This window comes from Grammomys surdaster, unplaced genomic scaffold (assembly GCF_004785775.1).
Source record: "Grammomys surdaster isolate TR1022 unplaced genomic scaffold, NIH_TR_1.0 242, whole genome shotgun sequence".
NCBI lineage: Eukaryota > Metazoa > Chordata > Mammalia > Rodentia > Muridae > Grammomys > Grammomys surdaster.
The window spans coordinates 9,717,550-9,725,571 of NW_021604687.1; the positions used below are offsets into that span (position 1 = coordinate 9,717,550).

Below are 8,022 nucleotides of genomic sequence, written 5' to 3' on the forward strand. Positions count from 1 at the left end.
TGCACAAAACATCACGGCCAAGAAGCAAGTTGGGGAGGAAAGGGTTTATTCAGCTTACACATTCACATTGCTGTTCATCACCAAAGAAAGTCAGGACTGGAACTCGCACAGGGCGGGAAGCAGGAGCTGATGCAGAGGCCATGGAGGGATGTTACTTACTGGCTTGCTTCCCCTGGCTTGCTCAGCTTGCTTTCTTATAGAACCGAAGACTACCAGCCCAGGGATGGCACCAGCCACAAGGGGCCCTCCCCCTTGATCACTAATTGAGAAAATGCCTTACAGCTGGATCTCATGGAGACATTTCCTCAAAGGAGGCTCCTTTCTCTGTGATAACTCCAGCTTGTATCAAGTTAACACAAAACCAGCCAGTACAACTATCAATGTCTCTCTGCTGCTGTTGTTTATTTCTTATTATTATTATTTCTCATTAGCATTTCAAAAATTTAAAGTTAATAAAGCACTGTGTAATCTATCTCTGAGGGTCTTTACTACCTTTTTCTGTTTATTATCAGTATCTTTTAACTTTGGTCTCTCATCATTTATAGGAGTTTGTCAAAATACTTGTTTTCTAGTCTCTACTGAATCTTTTATCTACTGAAGCTGTTCTTTCTTTTTTTTTCTCTCCAGATGTTCTTTCTAATGAATTGACCATTAGATTTATACATTTCTAAAATGGCCAACAGACCACAGAAAGACATTTCTGTAGGCTCCTGCTTGAAACCAACAGCTTCAGTAAACTGCCGGCCTTGATTCAGGGCCAAGAAGCTGTTCTTTCGTTGGTCTGCATTCATTAGTCAAGTGTCAGCCTTTGCCACACTTTCAGCATACTCCAGAAGGTAGAGGCCATCTTTTTTAATTCTTTGGGAAAAAGACATTATTTCTAGGACTGCTTTGTCTATAATCCCTTTCCTTTCTATTATTATTATTTATTACTTTACATTCTGATTGGGGCCTCCATCCTTCCTCTCTTCTCAGTCTCACCCATACAAATCCCTCTGTCCATTATCCCCTCTCCTTCTTCTCAGAAAAGAAGCCCCACTTTAGCTACTACCCCACCCTGGGACATGCCAACACAGTAGGCTTAAGGGCATCCTCGCCCAATGAAGCCAAACCAGGTAGTCCAGTTAGGGGAAAAGGACCCAATGACACGCAACCAACCGAGTCAAAGACAGCTCCATTTTCTGGCCTCCCCTCTCCTCCACCATGTCCACAAACAAAGAACATCCAGGTTAGATCTCATTCCCCTACCTGTCCCCTGTGGCATGCCCAGCTGCCCTGAGCTAGCTCCTTGCTGTCCCCCAAGCTCCACTGTCTGGCCACTACTCATTTGTCCAGGCTCTTCTAGTTTTTAGAGTCTATGTTGAAAAGTCAGTGTAGTTCTGAGAGGTCTGCCTTTGTATGTTACGTGGCCCTTTTCCCTTGAAGCTTTTAATATTATTCTTTCTTCGTTTTGGAGATGTAGTGCTTTCATTATTATGTAGTGGGAGGATTTTCTTTCTTGTTCTATACCAAGAGCATTCATTCCAAGGCTACCCACGAGAGACCTGCTGCACCAGAAACATCCGCAGATGACGAGATGGCTAAAGGCAAGCATAAATGACAAACAACAAGTGTCAGGGCAATGTGACACCTTCAGAGCAAAGCTATCCCACTACAGGAAGTTCTGGAAACCCTAACACACCTGAAGCACAAGAAATGACCTTAAATCCAACTTTATAAAGATGATATATGCCTCTAAAGAAGAAACGAATAAATCCCTCGAAGAAATACTGGAAAATACAATCAAACAGATAGAGGTCTTTAAAGAGGAAACTGATAAATCTCTTAAAGAAATACAGAAAAATACAACAAAACAAGTGAAGGAAATTACTAAAATTGTTCAAGACCTGAAAGTGGAAATAGAAGCAAGAGAAAAATCACAGTCTGAGGGAATCCTGGAGATAGAAAACCTAGGAAAGATAACACGAACAAATGCAAGCATCACCAACAGAACACAAGAGATGGAAGAGAGAATCTCAGGTGTGGACGATATGATAGCAGAAATTGATGCATCAGTCAAAGAAAATGTTAAATCTAAAAATTTTATGGCACAAAGCATCCAGGAAATCTGGGACATCATGAAAATTCCTAACCTAAAAATAATAGGAATATAAGAAGGTAAAGAATCCCAGCCCCAGAGACTAGATAATGTTTTCAACAAAATCATAGAAGAAAAATTTCCCAACCTAAACAAAGAGATGCATATTAACATACAAGAAGCTTACATAACACCAATTCAACTGGACAAGAAAAGAAAATCTTCCCACCATATAATACCAAAACACTAAACCTACAGAACAAAGAAAGAATATTAAAACCTGCAAGGGAAAAAAGCCAAGTAACATACGAAGGCAGACCTATCAGAACTACAACCAACTTCTCAACATAGACACTAAAAGCTAGAAGGGTCTTACAGGCTCTAAGAAACCAGTGATGCCAACATAAACTACTATACACAGCAAAACTCTCAAATATCATAGATATAGAAAACAAGATATACCAAGACAAAAACAAATTTAAACAATATTTATGCACAAATCCAGTTGTACAGGAAATACTTGAAGAAAAAGTATGACCCATGGAGTTTAACTACACATAAGAAAACACAGGAAATAATTCTACACTAGCAAAAACAAAAACAAGTAAAGCACACACAAATAAACACACACACATATACACACAAATACCTAACAACATCAAAATAACAGAAATTAACACTTATTGGTTGTTAGTATCTCTCAACATCTATGGACTCAATTCCCCAATAAAAAGACACAGGCTAACAGAATGGATGTGAAAACAGGATCCATCATTCTGCTGCATATTGAAACATACTTCAGCAACAAAAGTAGACATTACCTCAGAGTAAAGTTCTGGAAAAAAGGTTCCCAAGCAAATGGACCCAAGAAGCAAACTGGTGGAGTAGCCAGTATAATATGCAAAAAACAAAAAACAAAAAAACATACTTTCAACCAAAATTAATCCAAAGAGATAGGGAAGAACACTTCCTACTCATCAAAGGAAAAAATCTACAGAGAGGACATAAAAGAAACATTACACCGGGTGGTGATAGCACACGCCTTTAATCCCAGCACTTGGGAGGCAGAGGCAGGCCGATTTCTGAGTTCGAGGCCAGCCTGGTCTACAGAGTGAGTTCCAGGACAGCCAGGGCTATACAGAGAAACCCTGTCTCGAAAAATAAATAAATAAATAAATAAATAAATAAATAAATAAATAAAACATTACTAAAGCTTAAACTGCATGTTGAACTGTACACATTAATGGTGGAAGACTTCAGTACCCGAAATTAACAAAACTGGAAATGAAAAGGTAGACACAACAATGAGACACTGAAAATTCAAAGAATCAAACTAGAAAAATCTAAATTAAATGGAAGATTTTTTGATAGATACAACTTATCAAAGTTAAATCAAGATCAGGTGAAGTATTTAAATAGTTCTATAATCCCCTAAGGATATAGAAGCAGTCATTAAAAGTCTCCTTGCCAAAAGCAAACAAACAAACAAGAAAAGCCAAACACACCATGGCCAGATGGTTTTGTCACAGAATTATACCAGGCTTTCAAAGAAGAACTAATACCAATATTCCTCAAACTATTCCACAAAATAAAAACAAAAGGAATATTCTCAAACTCATTCTATGAGACCACAGTCACACTGATATGTAAACCACACAAAGATACAATAAAGAGAATTTCAGACTAATTTCCTTTATGAACATTGATGCAAAAATACTCAATAAAATACTAGCAAACAGAATCCAAAACCCCATCAAAGACATCATCCACCATGATCAAAATTGATCCAGGGATGCAATGGTGGTTCAATGTGTGAAAAATCCATCAATGTAATCCACCATGTAAACAAGCTGAAAGAAAACAAAAACGCATGATCTTCTCATTATATGCTGGAAAGGCCTTTGACAAAATCCAACACTCCTTCATGATAAAAGTCCTGGAGACATAAGTAATTACAAAGTGCACACCTAAACATAATAAAAACCAATATACAGCAATCCAATAACCAACGTCAAATTAAATGGAGAGAAACTTAAGGCAATTCCACTAAAATCAGGGATAAGAGAAGGCTTTTCCCCTCTCTCCCTATCTATTCAACACAGTACTTGAATTTCTAGTTAGAGAAATAAGACAACTACAGGGGATCAAAAGGATACAAATGGGAAAGGAAGAAGTCAAAGCATCACTAAAAGAACTTCTAGGGATATCACCATCCCTTAAAGCTGTATTACAAAACAATAGTAATAAAAACTGCATAGTATTGGTACATAAACTGACAGGTTGATCAATGCAATTGAATTAAAGATCCAGAAATAAACCAATGGAAAATGAAGAGCATCTTCAAAAAAGGGTGCTGTTCTAATTGGATGTCTGCATGTAGGAAAATACAAATTATATATATAGTCTAGTCCAAGTAGATCTAAGACCTCAACAACAACAACAAAACCCAGATACACTAAATCTAATAGAACAGAAAGTGGAGAATAGCCTTGAATTCATTGGTACAGGAGATAACTTTCTAAAACAAACAAACAGAAAAAAAAACCACTAATGGCTCGGGCACTAAGATCAACAATTTAAAAATGGGACCTCTTGAAACTGAAAATCTTCAGTAAGGCAAAGGACAACAGGACAAAAGGACAGCCTATCGGTTAGCAAAAGATCTTCACCAACTCTACATCCAACAGACGGCTAGTATCCAAAAATATGTAACAGACTCAAGAGATTAGACACTAACAACCCAAGTAACCCAATTTAAAAATGGGATGCAGGTCTGAACAGAGAATTTTTAACAGAGGAATCTCTAATGGCCAAGATGCACTTAAATGTTCAATGTCCTTAGTCATCAGGGAAAGGCAACTCAAAACGACTCTGAAATTCCACCTTGTACCCATCAGAATGGCTAACATCAAAAACTCAAGGGACAGCACATACTGGTGAGGATGTTGAGCATTGCTGGTAGAAATTCAAACTTGTACAACCACTACGGAAATCAATGTGGCAGTTTCTCAGAAAACTGGGAACCGTTCTACCTCAAGACCCAGCCATATCACTCCTAGGCTTATACCCAAAAAATGTACTACCATCCCACAAGGACACTTGCACAGCAAATACCTCAATGGCACCTGTGTTCCAGGAGTGGGGATGGCTGCACCGTAGAAGCTGAGCAAAACTGAATCAGAGCTTTCCTCTCTGCGGACTGTGGCATGGAGATAGCCAATCACAAAGAAGCACAGCAGGACTGCTAGTAGGAGCACGGGTTGGGACACACGTGGAGAAGCTAGAAGACTAAGACTGGGGAAGCAGAGGATGGTGGCACCCTGCCTAACACATTGGAGCTTCAAGGCTGACAGGAATTCATTTTTCATTCCAACTTGACACTTCATTTTGTAGATTAGAGACAAAGCTACTAAAGATCTGAAACAGGGGAGTGACCAAGGGAGTCAGGTGCTCTGGTCCCAGTCTTGTGGTCCTCCTGCCTAGTGCCTGCCTCCCTCCGCTTCAGCGAAGTGATCCTCACTGTTTCCTGATACAAACCTAACCTACATCTGTACCAACACACTGTGCGTGAAAATCGTTTCAACACCTTAGGGTATCAAGAAAACGTCTTTGAAAATTGGCCACGTCTGGCTTTTTCAGAAGAATGCTCTAGCCTCCTCCATTATAAGCTACAACCTCTTCCAAACTTACCTTCCTTCCATCCTCCTCCCCCTCTTCCTCCTCCTCCTCTTCTTCCTCCTCCTCCTCCTCCTCATCCTCCTCCTCCTCATCATCATCATCCTTCTCCAAGAAGCCAGTGAGGCGCCACATAGCTAGCTTGACCACATAAGGTAAGAACAATGTTTAAAGTGATACCTCAGCCGGGCGGTGGTGGCGCACGCCTTTAATCCCAGCACTTGGGAGGCAGAGGCAGGCGGATTTCTGAGTTCGAGAGTTCGAGGCTAGCCTGGTCTACAGAGTGAGTTCCAGGACAGCCAGGGCTACACAGAGAAACCCTGTCTTGAAAAAAAACAAAATAAAAAAACCCCCCCAAAAAAAAAAAAACAAAAAAAAACCCAAAAACCAATAAATAAATAAATAAATAAATAAATAAATAAAGTGATACCTCAGGATGTAAAGACAATGACAAAATTCTAAGTCATGCCACATTGGGTGAACCAGAGCATCCATTATTTTGGTCCTGATCAGAGGAAAGTCCTCCATCTAACTTCTCCAAACAGAGCCAGCATCTTCTTCCTCTTTGTGAAACTTATATCTAACTCCTCTCTGGACAAGTTCTCCGTGTTATGTTTCTTCAGACAGGGCCCCCATGCCCTTTGTGTTAGTTAGGGTTACTATTGAAATGCCATGACAAGTTGGTGTGGAAAGAGTTTATTTGGCATACACTTCCATATCCTCATAGTCAACTGAACAAAGTCAGGACAGGAACTCAAGCAGAGCTTGAGGCAGGAGCTGATGCACAGGCCCTGGATGGGAGTTGTGTATTGGCTTGCTTGTTCATCATGGCTTGCTTAGCCTGCTTTTTTTATAGAACCAGCCCAGAGATGATAGTACCCACAATGGACTGGACCCTCCTCCATCAAACACTAATAAAGAAAATGCCCTACAGCTGGATCTTATGAAGACATTTTCTCAATTGAGGCTTCCTCCTTTCAGTTGACTCTAGCTTGTGTCAAGTTGACACAAAACTAGCCAGGACATCCCTTCTTCAGACAGACCCTCTGTCTCTCAACAGGCTATATTTATCGCTTTTGTGTCTCTGTGGCAGAATGCCTGACAGAAGCAAGTTATAGAAGAACACACTTGGGGCTGGAGAGATGGCTCAGAGGTTAAGAGTACTGACTAGTCTTCCAGATGTCCAATTCCCAGCAACCACATAGTGGCTCGCAACCACCTGTAATGGGATCTGATGCCCTCCTCTGCTGTGTTTGAAGAAAGCTACAGTGTACTCATGTACATTAAATGAAGAAGGAGGAGGAGGAGGAGGAGGAGGAGGAGGAGGAGGAGGAGACAATGATGACAGACGACAACAACAACACTCATTTTGGATCATCCAGATGGTCTTTGTCCATCATGGCAAGAAAGGCCTGGAAGAGTGGTTCAGATGATGTCAACAGGACATGTGTTATAGAATGTTCACATGGCTACTGCAATTGCCCAGGCAGCAGAGACAAGGGCAATTCCAGTGACCCGTGGCTTTCTCCTTTTCCCTTTCCTTCCTTCCTTCCTTCCTTCCTTTCTTTCTTTCTTTCTTTCTTTCTTTCTTTCTTTCCTTCTTTCTTTCTTTTTTTTTTGGTTTTTTCAAGAGAGAGTTTCTCTGTATAGCCCTGGCTGTCCTGGAACTCACTCTGTAGACCAGGCTGGCCTCGAACTCAGAAATCCGCCTGCCTCTGCCTCCCAAGTGCTGGGATTAAAGGTGTGTGCCACCACTGCCCGGCTTCCCTTTCATTTCATCAGGACCCCGCCCATGAGATAATTAATGCAAGCACATCTGGGATGGGTATTTGCTCATCTGTTAACCAGCTGGATATGGCCCCATGGACAAACTAAAAAAGAGCCTCGCTGTCTCCGGTGATCATAAGTCCTGTCAGACTGACAAAGAAAAGTAACCATGATAGTTTGCTTTCTGTAACTGTGATAAACACTATGATCAAAAAGCAACTAAGGAGGAAAGTTTTATTTACCTTACATTTTCACATCAAGTCCACTTTTGAGGGAAATCAGGGCAAGAACTCAAAGTAAGGAACCTGGAGGTAGGACTGAAGCAGAAACAGTGGAGGAACACTGTTTGCTGGATCTCTCTCAGGCTCTGTTCAGCTACCATTTCTATGTGATGGCTAAAGAAACGCCACTTTTATGCAGGCATCCATCTTGGTATCCACTGGCCATTTGTCTGTGACTTCATTCCCTGGATGGTAAGTTCCTGGTAGCCCTGACTCTGTGAC

At 40.8% G+C, this 8,022-nt stretch overlaps 1 non-coding gene across 1 annotated transcript; it reads right to left on the minus strand.

Moving 5' to 3' along the window:
- Positions 1-625: 625 nt before the first annotated feature.
- LOC114627125 lies at positions 626-761 on the minus strand. Its single transcript, XR_003712337.1, has one exon. It is a non-coding gene; the product is annotated as a small nucleolar RNA SNORA2/SNORA34 family (small nucleolar RNA).
- Positions 762-8,022: the final 7,261 nt, after the last annotated feature.